Source organism: Sceloporus undulatus, chromosome 1 (assembly GCF_019175285.1).
Source record: "Sceloporus undulatus isolate JIND9_A2432 ecotype Alabama chromosome 1, SceUnd_v1.1, whole genome shotgun sequence".
Lineage (NCBI taxonomy): Eukaryota > Metazoa > Chordata > Lepidosauria > Squamata > Phrynosomatidae > Sceloporus > Sceloporus undulatus.
In genome coordinates this window covers 332,059,646-332,078,809 of record NC_056522.1, presented here as the reverse complement: position 1 = coordinate 332,078,809, position 19,164 = coordinate 332,059,646, and the positions used below count along the sequence as shown (strand labels likewise).

The 19,164-nt window shown below is 40.5% G+C and overlaps 1 pseudogene; it reads left to right on the top strand.

The window, feature by feature from the left end:
- The first annotated feature begins 858 nt into the window (after positions 1-858).
- The window catches only part of LOC121926884, a 40,031-nt pseudogene continuing 21,725 nt past the window's right edge, over positions 859-19,164 (top strand).

The window sequence follows — 19,164 nt, the reverse complement described above, 5'->3', positions numbered from 1 at the left end:
GAGTGACAGGAGTCACATGTATAGAGGGAATGAGATAGACAGAAGGAAGTCTCTGTCTATCTAAGCTGTTGCATTCCTTATTGCCGCGCATGGATGCCAAAGCTGGACAATTAAAGAAAATGGACTCATCTAAACTCAACAAAATGGACACAACTAAGATACTCAACTAAGCACAAAAGTCAGAATCGTACAAGCCGTTGCATTCCGTTGCCGTGTATGCATGCAAGGCCATATATCAACAATAAAATACCAAAATGCATACATAGATAAAACATAGTTGTAAAGCTGGTCCTGAAAATACAAAGCTCAGTGGGAAGGAAGGGAGAGAAAGGAGTGTAAAATTTCCAGTGCTATATAAATAAAGCTTAATATATGTATTTTCAGGATCAGCCACAACTATATTTTATGTGTGTGTATGCATTTTGGTATTTGGTATTTTATTGTTGATATATGGTCAGCCGACTAAGTATCTTAGTTGAGTCTATTTTGTTGTGCTTAGTTGAGTACATTTTCTTTAATTGTCCAGCTCTGGCATCCATATAAGACACACTCTCTCTCTCTCTCTGTTGTTATATGGTCAGCCAGCTAAGTATCTTAGTTGAGTCCATTTTCTTTAACTGTCCAGCTCTGGCATCCATACACATACATACATACATACATATATATGCCAGAGCTGGACAATACATACATATATATATATATATATATATATATGGATGTCAGAGCTGGACAATTAAAGCGAGTGTGTGTGTATATATAGTATAAAATTAATAAAGAAGGGGGGCTGGGGAAGGGAAAGGCGAGCCATGACGGGAGGAGGAGGAGGAAGAGGCAGGGAAGCCAGGCGCCTCCTCCTCCGTATTTCTCCTGCGCGACTCGGGGAGACGGCCTCGGCCTTGTTCCGAGGGAGGGAGGGAGGCAAGCTGGCGGGCTCCTCCTTCTCGTCGTCGTCGTCTTTCCGTGTCGGTGGGCTTGTCTGCTGCCGGAGGCTTCGAGATGGACGGGGTCTGAGGCTGCTGCTGGTGGGTGAGGGAAAAGCTCTGGTGCCGCAGCCGCTGAGGGAGAGAGGGAGACCCGGGCAGGGCCTAGGCCACCGCGGCCTTTCCTGAGCCGCCCAGCCGGGTCACCCTGCGAGGCCCGCGGGTCGCCTTCTACGCGAGGGCCGGGGCCTTCCTCCTCGGTGGGTAGGAGAGCGGGAGGAGGAGGAGGAGGAGGAGGAGGCCGGCTTTGGAGGTGGGGAGGCGGCGGAGAGGAGCCACGCAAGGGCCAGGCTTGTTAGGCCCAGATTAGGGGGGAAAGGCGGAGAGGAGGTTCCTTGCTGCCCTGGTTGGGAAGAGGGACAGCGGGCATGGCTTCCTCCTCCCGGCTTCTCCAGGGGCTCTCTGGGGCCTTAGTAGCAGTCAGAAAGTGCCACAGATGCTGGCCAGACGTCAGGGATAATAAACTCAACAGAACATCATACTGGCCACAGAGACCAAAGAAACCCTGTCTGTGTATGGTTAATAGTTTGTGTTTTAACTGATAAATAACAAATTGTAATGTGTTTGATTCTATATATATATATATATATATATATAATAGGCTGGGGGATCATGGGGATATTATATGTACAATTGTATGTTGGAATGGCTTTTTAGATGTAAGCCGCTTTGGTTGTTCAGCAGCAGAAAAGCAGGGTGTAAGTAAAGATTATTATTGTTGTTATTGTTATTATTATTAATATAGGCCGTCCACACTGGACTGTAACTGTCATAGTTCCCTGCTGTGGAATTCTGGGAATGGTAGTTAGTTGTGGCACCAGAGTTTGCGTCTACACTGTAGAAATAATCCCGTTTGACCCCGCTTTAATTGCCGTGGCTGCATGCTGTGGAATTCTGGGAATGGTTGTTCGTTGTGACAGCAGAGCAAAGCTTGCTTTTGTGTCCCAGGGAAGGAGCTCAAAAGTCCCTGAAACACAGACTAAAATTCCCAGAATTCCCTAGTGCTGTCAAACTGGATTATATCTGCAGTGTGGATGGAGTTGCCCTCTCCGCTCGTTTCTTTTTCTAATTGTGTGTCTGTGTGCAGTTAGGGAACATATGACTTGTTTTTATCTCGGCAGAAAGAGCTCAGAAGTACCTAAAACAGAAATATGCTGCCAGAGTTGGCTTTATTTAATCTTCTTAGGGAGAGCTGGCAAATGTAGCCAGCCACCTTCAATCCCATTTTGGGAGAAAGGCAGGGTACAGACCCAAAAAGTGATATAAATGTACCATGTCAGCCTGGGGCAAACCTTTTCTGCCCTGCTGGGGCCCATCGCTCTGTTTGCTTTTGGGCCAGTCAGTGTCAAGTTTTTATCATTTTTAAACCAGAGCCTTTTCTTATAGGTAAATAACTAGAGCCAGTGTGGTTTCGTGGTTTGACTCTAGGGATGGGTATGAATCTGGTTCGGCCGTGGAAACCCACTGGACAAATCACACTCGGTCTCAGAGGATTGCAATGGCAAACCCCCGCTGAAGAAACTTGCCAGGAAAACTCCATGATAGGTTCACCTTAGGGTCACTGTAAATCAGAAACGGCTTGAAGGCACACCACCACCACAACAACAAAATATGTGACGATATGAAGTTAGTTTATGCCAGGTAATAGGGCCATGCAGCTAAGTACTAGAGTTTTCCAATGGGTAGTGGTTCTTGGGGATCTCTAGGCCTGCTTTTTAAGATCCCTTTAATTCTAGATACTTGGGGAATGAACCTAGGTACCTCCTGCGTGAAAAGGATGGAGTCTGGTCTACCATATTACTCTGGGCCATTTCATCTCCGTTTATTACTGTATCACAATACTGTATCTCTTTCTTGCCGACAGAAGTCGGAAACATAGCCATGTTAGTCCGGAAAGTCAGTATGCAAAGGGATCTTGTAGCACCTTTGAAACTAACTGAAAGAAAGAAGATAGTGGCATGGGTTTTGTACACTTGAGCCTACAAGGGTCTCGGGGGCTGTAAATTGCTTCACAGACCCTTCAGAGGTGTGGATCCCTACCTTAAAAGGTGTTTCAGCAAATTATGCAGCTTCATTATGCATTATACACTTAGGCAGAAAAAATGAAACACATAGATATAGGATGTGGGATTCTTGGCCTGACGACAATACATATGAAAGGGATCTAGGAGACCTAGTGCCACTCTCTTCTGCTTTGGTCAGGCCTCATCTGAAATACCATGTCTAATTCTGTGCAACACTATTCAAAAAGGATGTTGACAAGCTTTAGTGTGTACAGAGGAGGGTGACCAAAATATTGAAGGGTCTGAAAATCATGTCCTATGAGGAGCAGCTTACGGAGTTGGATATGTTTAGCTTGGAGAAGAGAAGGTTAAGAGGTGAAATGATAACTATGTTTAAATATTTGAAGGGATGTCATATTGAGGATGGAGAATATTTGTTTTCTGCTGCTCTAGAGCAGGGGTAGGCAACCTGCGGCCCGCGGGCCGGATGCGGCCCGGCAAGGCCTTGGGACCGGACCCAGCCCGGTCTTGCCACCGATTGCCACCGGGGCCTTTGGCCTCTCGCGTGCAGGAGCAAGGGGGGGCAATTGTCTATAGACACCCCAGAAACATGCATTTATATTAACATTTTTTTAAAAAATCAGCAAAAATGTTTGCGTGTCCTCCACTTTTTAAAAAAAGTGTCTACCATTTGAAAATGTTATCCTAAATTTGCCCCAATATTTAATTATTTATTTTTTGGCTTTGGCCCCCCAGTTGTCTGAGGGACAGCAACCCGGCCCCCGGCTCAAAAAGGTTGCCTACCCCTGCTCTAGAGACTAGGACCAGGAGCAATGGATTCAAGCTACAGGAAAAGAGATTCCACCTAAACATTAGGAAGAACTTCCTGACAGTAAGAGCTGTTTGGTAGTGGAACACACTCCCTCGAAGAGTGAAAGAGTCTCATTCTTTGGGAGTCTTTAAACAGAGGCTGGGTGGCCATCTGTTGGGGGTGCTTTGATTGAGATTTCCTGCATGGCAGGGGGTTGGACTGGATGGCCCTTGGGGTTTCTTCCAACTCTAGGATTCTATGGTTCTAGGATTCTAGGGATCTGATAGTACTTTTGAGACTAACTGAAAGAAAGAAGCTGGTAGCATGACCTTTTGCGGACTCGATCCTACTTGCTCAGTTGACTGCGTTAGCGGTAGCACACAACTGAGGAAGTAGGCTCAGGTCTACAAAAGCTCATGTTACCAGCTTATTTCTTTCAGTTAGTCTCAAAGGTGCTACCAGATCCCTTTGCATACTCTTTCTTACTGTATGCTTGAATTTATCAAAGCTTGGAGTGACGCTCAATGTAAAGTCTGCTTGTAGGCACAGTGGTGACCTTTGAAACACATACCAGTGCCATTGATCATTTTACTTCTGTGCTATATGCACTTGATAGAGGCCACTTTCTTTTGACTTGTTATTGCTATCATGTACCTTCAAGTTGTTTCTGACTGACAGCAACCTTAAGGTCATAGGGGTTTTCTTGACAAGATCTGTTCAGAGCGGGTTTGGCTTCCTCTGAGACTGACCCACTGGGTTTCTGTGATGGGGCAGGGACTTGAATTCTGGTCTCCAGAGTCCTAGTGCAACAGCCAAACCACTGCACCATGACTCTTATTTTGTTACCTAGAGAGTTTTAAGCAAGCCACAAGCACTATAGATTTATTGTGATTACAACCACATTTAGTTGGAAGTAAGTTTGAATGAAATCAATGAGACTGACTGGCTTTTTTTAGTACTGGATAAATACCCTAAAGGCACCAGATCCCCATCTGACCCTGGAAACTAAACAGGGTCAGCCCTGGTTAGTGCTTGGTTGGGAAACCATCAATGTATACCAGGTACTGTAGGCTATATTTCAGAAGAATGAACTGGAAAAATCACTTCTGAGTATTCCTTGCCTAAGAAAACCCTATGAAATTCATGGTGTTGCCGTAACTCGACAAGCAACTTGATGAAGGCACACTCATGTACAAGATTTTACACCCTACAGTACTTTCTGTCCCCTTATCCTAGGCTTGTTTGTTTTGTGCAGTTAAAGATGTCATCTTTTTAATCACTAACTGATGACAAACACAGAGACTTTGTCCAGCAAGCAGTAGTTTAAAGCTGAGGCTCACAAAACGTAGACCAGGATCTGGTGGCTTGTAGAAGATTTAAAAGAGTCTCTGGCTTTATTTGGGTGAACAATATAATAAATAATTTAATTAAAAATAGTTTGGTGAAAATGAGATACAGTAGTTTGAAAATAAAAACAAGAGTGACTTAGAGTTCCTGGTATTAAAAACAAATAAGCATGTGCTCAGAGGTACTCTGTTCTATAATTCTAAGGGTGTGTGTGTGTGTGTCCTCTTCTGAATGACTATTTTGCACTTGGCTCCAGTTGTAGATCTCGGGATTTTTTCATAAAACAAAGTAGATCCTACAAGCCTGAAATCTGCCCACTTTTTGTTTAAACTCAGGTTGTAGAGTCTTCATCTTCCCAGTTGTTTAGTCCTTGAAGAAACCGTATCTTGGTCCAAAACACACTGCAGTGCTAGGGAATCCTGACAATTGTAGTTTATTGTGGCACTAGAGCTCTCTGACAGAGAAGGCTAAATGTCTCACAAGACCACAGTTCTCAGTATTCCCTAGTACTGAGCCAGGGCAGTTAAAACAGTCTCAAACTGCATTATTTCTGCAGTGTGGTTTGGACCCTTGTTATCTTCATAATTAATTGTATATTTTATTCCTCAGCAGAGTAAAGCTGGTGATTTTATTATTCTAGAAATGGGTCAAAGTTTATACAGTACAATTAGGTTGCATAGGACTAGTGTCAGTGTTTTGGTTCCTGGTAAAACAAATACATTCAGAGAATGTCTAAGTGGAGACATTTTCAAGTATCATATATTTCAGTTCCTCATCTGTTTCAATGCTGCCTTTCCATAATATTAACAACTTAATAGATCAGAAACAATGACAAAAATAACAAAAATGCATTTTAGAAAACTGAGATACAACGTAGTTCTCATTGTTATGTGTCTTGAAGTCATTTCTGATTATGGTGACCCTACTGCAAACCCATTAGTTGGCATGTTTTTTCAGAGGAGGTTTGCCATTGCCGTCCTCTGAGGCTGAGAGAGAGTTAATCGCCCAATGGCTTTGCATGGCTGAGCTGGAATTCGAACCCTAGTCTCCAGAGTCCTAGTCTTATGCTCAAACTACTATACCACTCTAGCTGTATTTTCATTACATCACAAAATCCAGCATAACATTTCAAAATCCATGAAACAAAATCTAAAAAGTTGTAATGAAAATGTAAAACAATAATGATGTTATCTCTAACTTTGTTGTTGTGTGATGCCGAGTCGTTTTCAACTTATGGCAAGCCTGTCATGGGGTTTTCTTGTTCCAAGATTTGTTCCAGGATTTGTTCCAAGGAGCTTTGACTTCTTCTGTGGCTGAGAGAATATGACTTGCCTAAGGTCATCCAGTGTGTTTCCATGATTGAGTGAGGATTCGAACCCTGTTTTACTGAGCCATAGTCCAACACTTAAAACACTACACCACTCTGGCTCTCTACCCTTAACTACTAAGTACAATACCATTTCATCTTAGAAAACAGTTACCAGTAACTGTAAAGAGACAGCATAACCAGAAATTTAATATTATAGAGGCGGGTTACAGACCGCCAAAAAGCGCCGGTCTGGCTCCGCCTCCATTTGCAGCGTCCGGGAGCCACAGCCCTTAAACCGCGCGGCTCCTGGACGCTGCAGAGAAGGAGTGTGGAAATCGCGCTCCTTCTCAGGCCCCGGAAGAGATGCTGCGAGGCGCTAGTCACGCGCTCACGGCATCATTTCTGGGGCGCGACATGCGGACGCAGTGCATTCGCTACGTCAAGATGGCAGTGGCCGTGTGGAACGGCCGCCGCCATTTTGTGCGCGCGGAGCGTGTACTAGGGTTAGGGGGGTGCGGAAGCACCGCCCCTTCCTAACCCTAGTACGTGCTCGTCGCGTACTATATGGCGGTTTGTAACCCGCCATAAATAAGTTAGTGAAGCCTCTAGCACAAGAATCAATAAAATACACAGTGAAATGCAAATGTACATACAGTCCAAACAGGAAGCATGGGAAATTGTCTGCTAAAGTTTAACTCACTTCAGAAGTGTATGTAAACATTTCAGAATGGTTAAAATGGAGTAGATGACATTGCAGAAGGGGACTAGTTTCTCTCCTGCCTGTCCAGTGGGCAACACTAGTGTATTTTCATCAATCCAGAAGTTACTGGATTTATTCCCCCCCCCCCCCAGTTTTATTTACTTGATTTTGACAGTGCTTGTGCAATTTCTGGGTCATTACTTGCCCAGATTTTCTTGTGATGGCTCTGGGAGCATCCTAGGGATCTTTGGGCCAGAAAAAGAGGCTTTGGGATGTATGGAGCTTGCACACAAATCTTGACCTGTTTCTGAGTTTATGTACAATGTATAACGTACACTGACTTGTGTGCCTGATTCTAGCAAGCCTCATAGGAGATATTAACGCAAGTACTGTATGCTGATAGTCTAATTTGAATATAAGGGACATCAACTAATTTGAGTGCCTTCCTAAACACAGTTATTAGGAATAGACCCTTCTGAACACTGGGTGAACACTGGTAATCCTGAATTTACTTTGGCTACTGGTGTAATTATTTGAGCATTGAACTATGACTCTGGAGACCAGGGTTTGAATCCTTGTTCAGGCATGCTGCCTGGGTGACCTTGGGCAAGTCACATTCTCAGGCTCAGAGCAAGTTGAAGACAAATCTCCTCTGAACAAATCTTGTCAAGAGAACACCATGGTAGGGTTGCCATAAGTTGAAAACAGCTTGAAGGCATACAACAATAACAGGGTTGTTTAGCACAGTGCAAAATAGTGATTAATTCACAGTATTATCTCTAGTTGCCACCTTTATACCTCTGATTGGGATACCTATTCCCTTGGCATATATGAGGGAAGCTTGTTGTTTACATTCATCATGATCAGTCTTGAGTTTCATTTTTGACTTCTCATGATCTCATTAGATTTCATCCTGATGTGGCAAATGAAGACATCAGTAGTGCTGCAACAGATGTTACAGCTCTAAGAAAACTAGAGCATCATTTAGGAAGAGATAGTTTCCAAAGATGTAGCTATGTTAATTTCTTGCAGCATAAATAGGAGAAAAATGTGGCAGCGTTTTTAATACTAACTGGCTTTTGTTGCTGTAAACCCACTTCTATGGATGCTATAAAGCATATTGATACAGAAAACATGCAGGGGTAGATTTGTTGGCCATTTAACAAATACAAATAAAAATCCATCAGTGATACCTTTATTGGCCAACTGAAATGCACAGTATACTTGTTGCAAACTTTCAAAGCTCCATTGGCTTCTTCATCAGGCAAGAAGTTATAAAACCAAACAGGAGGGAAAAAAATGGAGATGTTAGTCAGATGCCTGCATGTTGTTACAATCCTTAGTAAAGATGTTATGATGGGGAGGATATCTTTTGTAGGCAGGCTTTCCTCCTTCTGTCCATGTGGCAATAGGGAGACGTCCAGGAAATGTAAAGTCTATTTGCATATTAGCAGGGACGCCTCCTTTGTAAGATTGCCATTTTCTGGGCTGAGAGAGTGTGACTTGCCCAAGGTCAACCAGTGGGTTTCTTTTAACTGATCAGGATTTGAACCCTTGTCTCCAGGAATCCTAGTCCAATATTCAAACCACTGTATTACCCCAGCTCTCAGAAGTAGATTAAAGTATGCCAAATCCACAGATTTTTGATGTTCCTGCAGTGAAAGAAGACAGGATTGGGAAGGAATGATATTTGGGCGGGGAATTTCTTTTTTGTCCTCCCTTCCAAGTTTGCTCTGTAGAGTTGATGGACCCTTTTGAGCAATGTGTTAGTGTCCAGCTGTTGCTTCTTAAATGCAGAAATATGTACAGATATGGTATTATGTTTCTAAAATAAGTTGTGATGAAGCAGTGCACTTTCACAGAAAAGGGTTATTACACACCATTGATGGATTGCTGGTTCTTTTCAGGTGAAGACTACAAAAACCTCAGATGTTCTCAGAGTGGAAGATCTAGTGAGCTCAAGTTACTCTGACTGGACTTTTATGAAAAAAGAAAAATTGGTTGCTTTTTAAGTTAAGAGAAAGCAGCTCTTTAAAATCATGGCAGATGTGGATCCAGACACGTTGCTGGAGTGGCTGCAGATGGGCCAAGGAGATGAAAGAGACATGCAGCTAATAGCGCTGGAACAGTTATGTATGCTGCTTTTGATGTCAGACAATGTGGATCGATGCTTTGAAACGTAAGTAAATTTTCCTTTTGATAATTGGATGCAGCTTTGCATCTGCAGGTCAGTTTGATCCCCATCATGCTGGGACATTGTTGTTATGATCCTATAATCAGCACATTTTCATACTCCCTGTAGCAAAAGCTATACTCCCTATCAACAAAATTACACTTCCATTGAGATCATTGCTTATAGTCCATTGACATGAGTGGTATCCCCTTAGGAGAACTGAAAAAGAGCAGCTGTAATACAATCTGTCTTCACATCCGGCGATAGGTACCTTTGTAAAAGTATTAGGGCCCAGAACTGTTTCTCGAAAGTGGTTGGAGCAATTTTCTCCTGGTGAATTTGCTGCTTTTAAAAGTTACTCAAATCCTCTGGTACAGCGTTTTTTTTCTGTATTTTATGCGGATCAGTAGGGCGAAAAAGAAACCTGATCCCAAATATAGTAGAAGGAGCAAAATAATAAAGTCAGTTTTAAAAATTCCACTCTTCCTCTGAAGCTCTCCCTATTTTAAAAGTACTATTTCCATTAAGACTGGATTTTCAGTTTAGTTTCTGTTAACACACACTGTTGACTTAGCAGAGCCTTGTATGCTGAGACGTTATGTGTCACGATAAACGGGAATGCCCAAAGAGTGCAATTGTTAGCACTGAGTTGCTAATTTTGGAAATGATAGATCACAGCCAATACATTTGTGATGAACAGAGCTTTTCTGTTTTGAAACACAGAAAAAACATTCTGAAACATTTTAAAACATAATTATCTTCTGTGCAACATAAATGAAAAATCTTTAATTTCAAGAGCTAAATTGTAATTTTTATGGCAAACATTGGGGACATTTATTAAATCAGATGTCTTTAACTGTTTCAACATTCAGAGACAATTGTGAAGTTTTAATAAGTGCCTCTGTAAGATTAATAGGTTTTTTCTTTCAAGAGCTAGAACAGTTTTTATCAGAGCAATATAGCTTTAAAAGTTTTTCTTCTGAGCAGTAAACTGCACTTTTATTATGAGTTAGCAAAGCTTCCCAGATTTAATGAAATACATCTGTCAAGAGTAAATAAACTCTTTGTTGGAACTGTTCAGCTCTAGAAACCACAAACTTGAGGGGGAACTTGCCATATAATGCCTTACCTGTAGTTTTCGGAATAGAGACTTTGTACCAGCATTAGTTCCAGTTCAATGTTTTACTTGAAGTCTAAGGAAGAAAAATATATTTGATTTCAAAAAGTATATTACTGTAACTGAGCGTCTAAGAAACCACAACTCTTAAGAGAAAAACACAAAAATGAACACTACATAATAAGCAGTTTGGAAGTAAATTAAGTGAATCTACACAGGTTGCTTTATAGTTCAGTCTGTAAAACTTATGTTTCTGAAAACATCATACAGGCAATACAGTTACATCACTTCAGTCATTCTTTTTAATTTTAATTTTTAGTAGACAGTGATTCATGTGGACTGATCATTAGTCATTTAGATTTTCATAGTAATACTTGGGATATTAAAATACTGTGTGTGTCTGCAATTAATTTGAGCCATTATAATATTACAAAAACTATACTGTCTTAATTTGGGAGCACCCTTATTAATATGTTTGTCTTGACAATTTTGTTGTTGTTGTTAATTGCCTTTGAGTCGACTTTGACTCATAGTGACACTGTGAATGAGACATATCCAAGACACTCTTTTCTCAGCAGTTCTGCTTGGGTCCTGCAGGCTCAGAGCTGTAGCTTCCTTGATTGAATCTATCCATCTGGCATGCAGTCTTCGTCTTATTCTACTGTTTTCTTCACATTATTGTCTTTTCTAGTGACTCCTGCCTTCTCATGATGTAGCCAGAGTATGACAGCCTCAGTTTAGTCATCTTGGCTTCCAGGGAGAGTTCAGACTTGACCTGTTTTGGGAGCCGTTTGTTTGTCGTTTTGGCCATCTATGGTATCCTCAGCACTCTTCTTCAGCAACACATCTCAAATGACTTGATTTTCTTGCTATTAACTTTCTTTGGTGTCCAGCTCTTACATCTGTACATGATGATGATAAATACTATGGCTTGTACGATCCTAGGTCTAATGTTCAGGTGTACACCTTTGCACTTCAGGACCTTTCATGGTTCTTTCATAGCTGCCCTTTCCATTCCTAGTCTTCTTCTGATTTCTTGATTACTTTCTCTATTCTGATTTTTTGAAAATATTTTCAAGCCATAGATGCTTCAATCCACAGATAAAGAATCTGTGGATATGGAGGGCTGACTGTATGTGCTTATAAATTCTGCTAGAAATAATGAGTAAATTCCTTTTTTTGTCAAGTATAGCATCTCAGTCTGTTATGGTATGGATATCCAGTTACTTCAGGCGGCAGGACAAGTTTTCAATGCTGGAATTGTTTCAGCTGGTTTTCAGTTAATTCATTTATTTTTCTTAATGAAAGTTTATTTAGCATCAAAAGTATAGTGATTTAAGATGAGGCAAATGGCTTCATATGTTTTTTTGGGTGGCAGAGTGAAATCCAGTGGAGAAAACACTTATTAAAAACAGGCTGTAATGGTTACGGAAGGACCAGATAGCCTTGGGATAGGGAACTGGATAATGAGGGCCTTTCCTTGGGACTCCTGAGAATTCTAAGGTTATTGAGCAATCATTTAAGATCCTACTGATCCTACTATCTCAGGTAAACAAAGTTTAGTTCTTAAGTAAGTGGTGTTTTCCATTCTATTAAAAATCATTGAATTATTAATTAGGTGCATGCTAAAAACACCTTCTGTATTACAGGTATGAGAATTTTCAGAGTCTCTTTAACATAGAGTAATTGGGCCACAGATAGGCACAGTTCTGTTCCCAGTTCTGCTCCCTTACTTTTCTATGTGAGTTCTTGAGTAGACTGTATATTGTAGCATTTGTGGGCAATATGTGGTCCTCCATGTGTTGTCATGACTTCAGCCTATTTTGCAATGTTCAGGAAAGCTGAATTTGGGGTATCCCTGTAGTTTCCTTGATAACCATATGGTACCTTACATCTTCTAGTTGTACTGTTGTATGCAAATTCTATTTTTATGTATACTAGAATGACCTTGCTGTATCCTCCCTGCACACTTTTATTGTCCTATATTTTCCTCAGATAAGATCAGTGACATCTCTCTGATAGCCATAAAAATAATTTTTTGGAAATACAAGAATAATGGAAATAAATAAGTGGGATTGGATGTTGATAATGCCTTCAAATCCATCCTTCATAGCACCTCCTTATTTTGTCTTTTCCATGACATTTACTCTATTCATTTTTAGCATCTTGCTTCTACATTTTTGCAAGATGTGAACCTGACATTTGAACTTCAGAGCTACAGTTTATGACTGAGATTGTGTTGAAACTCTGCTATTCAATTCCTATAGTAAAATATGCTTAGTACTGTTGGCATTGGTTGCAGTTCCATGACATGGCAAGCCAGGTACCTATAGGAACTATGGTTTATTGTGAACAAGCAGTGTGCTGATGTATGCTGCCCCATCACTTCCACTTGTGCTAGGAACAGCTGAACAAGCCATGGTTTCGTTATCATATTGCGCTAACCAAGATACTGATGCTGCGGTGGTTAGGTTCTCTAACAAGAAAGACAAAATCCATGGTGTATTTTGGTTTGCTTGAGGATTGTGTCTCTGTTTTGTTGGGAGAGAAATAAACCAGAGTTGCAGCTCTGCCCAGGTTCATACAACATAATAAACAAATCAGAAAGCAAAATTCCTTAGTTTGTTTAGCTGTTCCTGCTGCAAGTGATTATGTAGCATTTAGCAACACATTAGTCTTAACTGGTAAGACAGAATTCCTACAGTTCCCTGATTTATCACGCCATGTGAACCAAACTTATTATGTTTACTTTGTATATATTTATTTATAAATGTTCCAAATTTTCCTGTGTATTAACATTTTAACTTAGTAAAATATATCTATGTGGTAAGTAAGAATTGTTGTTTGGTTTAATTTTTTGTTTAATTTGATAATCTGTTTGTCTTATGAACTGTGAGGAAGAAGGAGTGAAAAGGAGAAATATGTTATTTCTCTGTTCAGTTTCTAAAAACAGGAATAGTAATATTTGTACATAGTCCCAGTTGTCTAGATTAAATTTCATTTTCTAGTCCACCAATAGATATACACTTGTCCCTCCACATCTGTGGCTTTGACTTTTGTAAATTTGATTATTCACAGATTTGATTATTCACAGGGTCCCACAGGGCTCTGTCCTGGGCCCAATGCTATTCAACATCTTTATCAATGACTTGGATGACAGAATTGGGGGCATACTCATCAAATTTGCAGATGACACCAAATTAGAAGGAATAGCTAATACCCCAGAGGACAGGATCAAAATTCAAAATGACCTGAATAGACTAGAAAGCTGGGCCAAAGCTAACAAAATGAAATTCAACATGGAGAAATGTAAGATACTGCACTTAGGGCAGAAAAATAAAATGCACAGATATAGGATGGGGGACACCTGGCTGAATGAGACAACATGTGAAAGGGATCTGGGAGACCAAGTAGACTACAAGTTGAACATGAGTCAATAGTGTGATGTGGCAGCTAAAAAGGCCAATGCAATTTTAGGCTGCATCAATAAAAGTATAGTTTCTAGATCAAGACAAGTAATAGTGCCACTATATTCTGCTTTGGTCAGGCCCCACCTGGAATATTATGTCCTGTTCTGGGCACCACAATTCAAAAAGGACATTGAGAAACTGGAGTGTATCCAAAGGAGGGCGACTAAAATGGTGAAGGGTCTGGAAACCATGCCCTATGAGGAACGACTTAGGGAGCTGGGGATGTTTAGCCTGGAGAAAAGAAGGTTAAAAGGTGATATGATATTCTCTCTAGGAATAGCTAGGTTCTCCAGCACAACTCTAAGATCAACTTTAACCAAAAGTCAAACAGAAGGACCTAGAAATTCAACACTCCAATTCTGTGGTCAACATTTGGCAGATGTTGACCACAGAGTTGCACTGGAGGATCTAGAAATTTCTAGAGAAGTGTTCTCTCAGGTAAAAACATACCGTTTTTGTTATTTGCTGTTTTTCTACATTCATAAGAGTCTTGTCCCCCTTACCCTAGTGAATGTAGAGGACAAGTGTAGATGTTGTGCACATAAATAGATTTCTCTGTTTGTAATCATGGTTATTCTTTTAGATCAAACATTTATTTTTGTTAATGGAAAGCAATTGTGAACATAAAAACGCCTGCTTCTCTGTGAAGTCAAAGGCTTTCATGGCTGGCATCCATAGTTTTTTGTGGGTTTTTTTGGGCTATGTGGCCATACCTATCTGCTTCCCGGTTCCTGATCTTAAGCAGTTTCCTCATTTTTTGTACCATATAGTATTGTCTCAAATGGTTTCTCATTTCTCCTGTACAATTGGCGGGGGGGGGGGGGAGGTAGATAGGAGAAGTACAGAGAGGAGTGAGGAAGTATTCTATTCACATTATAGAAATAACAATACAAGACTTTATCTGTGAACAAGGTTTTAAATTAATTTGTTTAGTACAGATGTTAATCTAATGACTTGTAGATAAGGTGTAATATACTATAGAAAATGACTGATAATTTTAATCTTTTTTTTCCCCAGATGTCCCCCTCGCACTTTTTTGCCAGCACTGTGCAAAATTTTTCTTGATGAAAGTGCTCCTGACAATGTATTGGAGGTAACTGCCCGTGCCATAACATATTATTTGGATGTATCAGCAGAATGCACCCGAAGGATTGTAGGAGTGGATGGTGCTATCAAAGCACTTTGTAATCGTTTAGTAGTTGTTGAACTTAACAACAGAACTAGCAGGGACTTGGCTGAACAGTGTGTGAAGGTACGTTTTCACTAATTTTCCTCTGCTAAAAACCAGTTTCATAAAGTATGATTATAATAATAGTGTTGTTGGAGGGCTGAGATTTAGTTGTTGTAAGTTTTTTTGGCTTTCTGTACCATCAAAACCAATACAACATCTAAAAAATAATTAACGTATCCCCAAACACCCTCAAGTAGATGCCTTGGGGGAAAGAAAAACTATCTTGCAAAACAGGATGTAATAAGAATGGTATATCAGGCATCATTACACATGATGTTTTTCTTAATCAAAATGATAATTAGTATAGGGCAAATCACATATACAGTCAGTTGCAGTATGCAGTGGCAGTATTTTAATTTTGTTCTGAATATACAGGTAAGGAAACACATGATGATGGAGAGGATTTCCCCCCCTGCATCCAAATTAGTTCTATGGCAAGATGAACTGGCATGAATTTGCATGGCAAAAATAGATGCAGGTTTTCACATTTAACCAGAGTTGGATTTTTAGACAGGAAACTTGTAAACAGGCACTGCTGTCTCATTTTCAGCTTGACTGAGAAACTTTAAGGATTTCAAAGTGTTTAATATGGAATGTCTGTAGTTATTTCACAAAAGGGTTAAAGTTTCTGAACAAACACTGAGGTTTCTTTCATAATTTCTCATAGCTTGAAGAAAGACATTCCAGCTAGGCTCTCGAAAATCTATTAAAAGCCTCACACTTAACATATAGTGCCTAAATACTATTTTAGTCCTGACTAGAGTGCACCCACTGACTCCATTAGAGTTCTCTATGTATTCAACAATTGATTAACTTAGTCTATCTGGGGCTAGCCAGTAGAATGCCAATAATAATCACCAAAATTGATCACATGTAATGCATTCACATCATGGTGGAGAGAGAGTGAGAGAACATCTCTCAACTTTCCGAATAAACCTAAACACATCAGAGGTCATGGCTATTTTTTAAAAAAGAGAAGAAGCATAAATTTTATCTTCATATGATTGCTGTCATCAGTGCTGCACTTCTGCATTGTCTTGTCCCACATCCTGCACACTTGATCTACAGTCCGTCCTGGCCTTACGCGGGGGATCTGTTCCGGATCCCGCCGTGTAAGGCGAATTCCGCCTATGCTTGAGCCCCATTGGAAACAATGGGGCTCATGTGCGGCGGCGCGGGAGCGCGCAGGGCGCAACGGGCGTGCGCGCCCATTCAATTGAATGGGACGCTCCGCCCCGCACGCGCCCCACGGCTTGAGCGCGTATGCTCAAGGCCGCGTATGGCACGGGCACGCTGTACTTGTTTTCTGGCTGTGCGCCTCTCCACACAATCATTCAGTGGTCAGGGGAGGTTGAAGGACTTTCAGGAGGAAGCTAGCCAGCTCCAGGAAGATGATGTCATCCTTTGGGAGGACCAAGACGATGACCATTTTTTCTGCAGTCAGCTGCAGGAACTGAGTCCCTCATGCTGCCTGATAACTGCCTCAGTGTGGGGCGGGACGCTCAATCCAAAAATAGGTAGCTGGCTCAGAGAAAGAATCAGAGCAGATGGAAGTGTTGTATTCTTTCATCTGGCATGACCAATAAATGTAATATTTCACTAGTGGAATTCCATCCTCAGGGTTCTGATACTAAATAGAACTATCAAAGACTGCGAGACATCTTCCAGTAGAATTGCTAGATATATGGATTCATCCATCTTGGCTTCAATCCTGTCCTCTGTCCACACCATGCTATGTTACCAACATGCAGCACCTGAGAACAGTTTTCTTAGGACATTGAGCACTGATGGCTTTGTGTGACACATAGCAGTTTGTAGCAAGGTAAAAAAGTTCAGATTTGATCCCATCAGACCAGCTGTCTCCTTGAGGAATTACCAATGTCCTCTTGATTACTTCTTTGAAGACTACTGCTTTCTCAAGATGGGGTTTTAGTTGATCCATAATTTTTCCATTTTATAATAACTGATATTACAGTGCTCTAGCGAAGGTTAATAGTTTGGGATATTTTTAATAACCCAGTCTGACTGGTACTTCTTGCACAACTTTATTCCAACTTGTTTTGACACAACAAAATGTGGAGAGGTCAAAAGGGTGTGCATTTGAAGGTCAGTGTATAGCTGCAAAGCACTGTATAAATTGGCTGTCACATAGTGAAACTAGAGAGTGCTAAAACTATATGTAATGTATGTTAGAGTTTGGCATACTTAATTAAGATTATTTTGAAATAGTAGAGTATTAAAGAGACATTAGTAAGAATGGATTAAATAAAGTGTTAGCCATTCGCAGACCATTGGCTTTTACTTAGTCCCATTCATTTTAGTGGATCTGTGTACAATAGAACTGTGGCTCTTCCTCATGTTATAACATATGCCTTTCTTCTCCAGTTACAATGCCATGAAAAATTTGAGTTATAAAGCAAAATGCCTATGTTAACTGATCGCTGATGCTAGTTTCTAAAACTAGCCCTAAACTCGGCACAATCTACTTAGATATTAAATGCAGTATCTATTTTAGAAGGCTTTTTCAGGGACTGCCTGAAGAAGAGGCTCCTCCCTCCTCAACTGTCATCGGGCTCAGAGGGAGCGATCAGGCAGACCTCAGCAACATCAGGGACTGCCTGAAGGAAGAGCCCCCTCCCTCCTTAACTGTCATCTTGGCCTCAGAGGAGCGATCAGGCAGACCCAGCAACATCATCAGGGGCTGCCTGAAAGACGAGACTTTCCCCTCCTTAACTGTCACCATGTATTGTATTGCAATTTTTACTGTACACACCGCTATGATCATGCGGAATAGCGGTCTATAAATAAAACTTATATTATTATTATTAGTATATTATATTATATATAATGTTTTATTTAGTGCATTGGTTATTTTTTATTTTTATTTAATTCTTGTTTTTTTTCTTTAGTATATTTTCACACCAACAGTTTTCAGGGTTTTTTCTCAGATGCTCCATCTGTTTTTATATATGTTCATGTTATCTTTGTGTCCTGCTGTCTATTAGACAGCACAGTAGAGTTTCCTGTGTCCAGTGGCAGATGTAAAATGGAATGAATAATACAGTATTCAAAAATAAAAATTAATAATTATGGAAGAACAAGTAGGAATGTCCATCCATTTTGTTTAATTTTTTAATCACATTTCTGCTTTCACTCCAGGATTAGAACCATCTGTACCGTGAGTCTGGTGCTGTGTTTGAGCTGGTGGTTGAACTGCGTGTTGACATTTATTCTTGACGTGGGCATCTAGTTCATAAAGATACTGGCATTCTGCTATGGCTGTGGTACCAGACTGTGTGGAAAATGGAACCCCAGGATTCCTCTTAGAAATTTGTGTTGAATCCCTCTCAAGTCTGTTAAAACATGAAACCATCAGGTAAACTACTCAGAATTAATTTAGCACATTTAGTGTTGTGATTGTCAAAATTATGTAGTTGGCACAAACTTAATGTCTTTTATAAAAATATACAAAGATTTTCATTATATAAACAACTCAGTTCAGATTGTCGAATGTTAGCTAGTATAATGAGTGTGGTAAGGTTATTAAAATTATTTTCGGCAGATATACCATAGGATTATTAGTTTCAGTGTAAATGAGCTCACACATATTTGAGACAAAAACAAAATGTTTACATTGTTACCATACTAAGCTTTTTAATGGCACTTGATAGGGGTGGGATTGAATTGATGGACTGTATACAAACATTTCCTTCTGCAAAGGTGTTTAAAAATGAGGTGTTTTTCCATGGGAAGTGAGGCTTGTAATCGGACTGGAGACGAAAATAAATGGGGTTAATGGGGATTTTTTTTTTCATGGAAGAGGAGGCTGCAAATCAGACTGGAAACCTCTTTCACAGAGAGAGAGAGAGAGAAGGAGAGAGGAGAGAAAACACATGCCTCAGGCCCAAGAGTGGGGCATAAGCTTGCTTGTTTAGGACCTTTCTAAGCAGTACTTTTTTTACTGTATTGACACGCAATAAGTCAACAACAGGATTTTAGGGTCACACACACACCTTTGTGGGA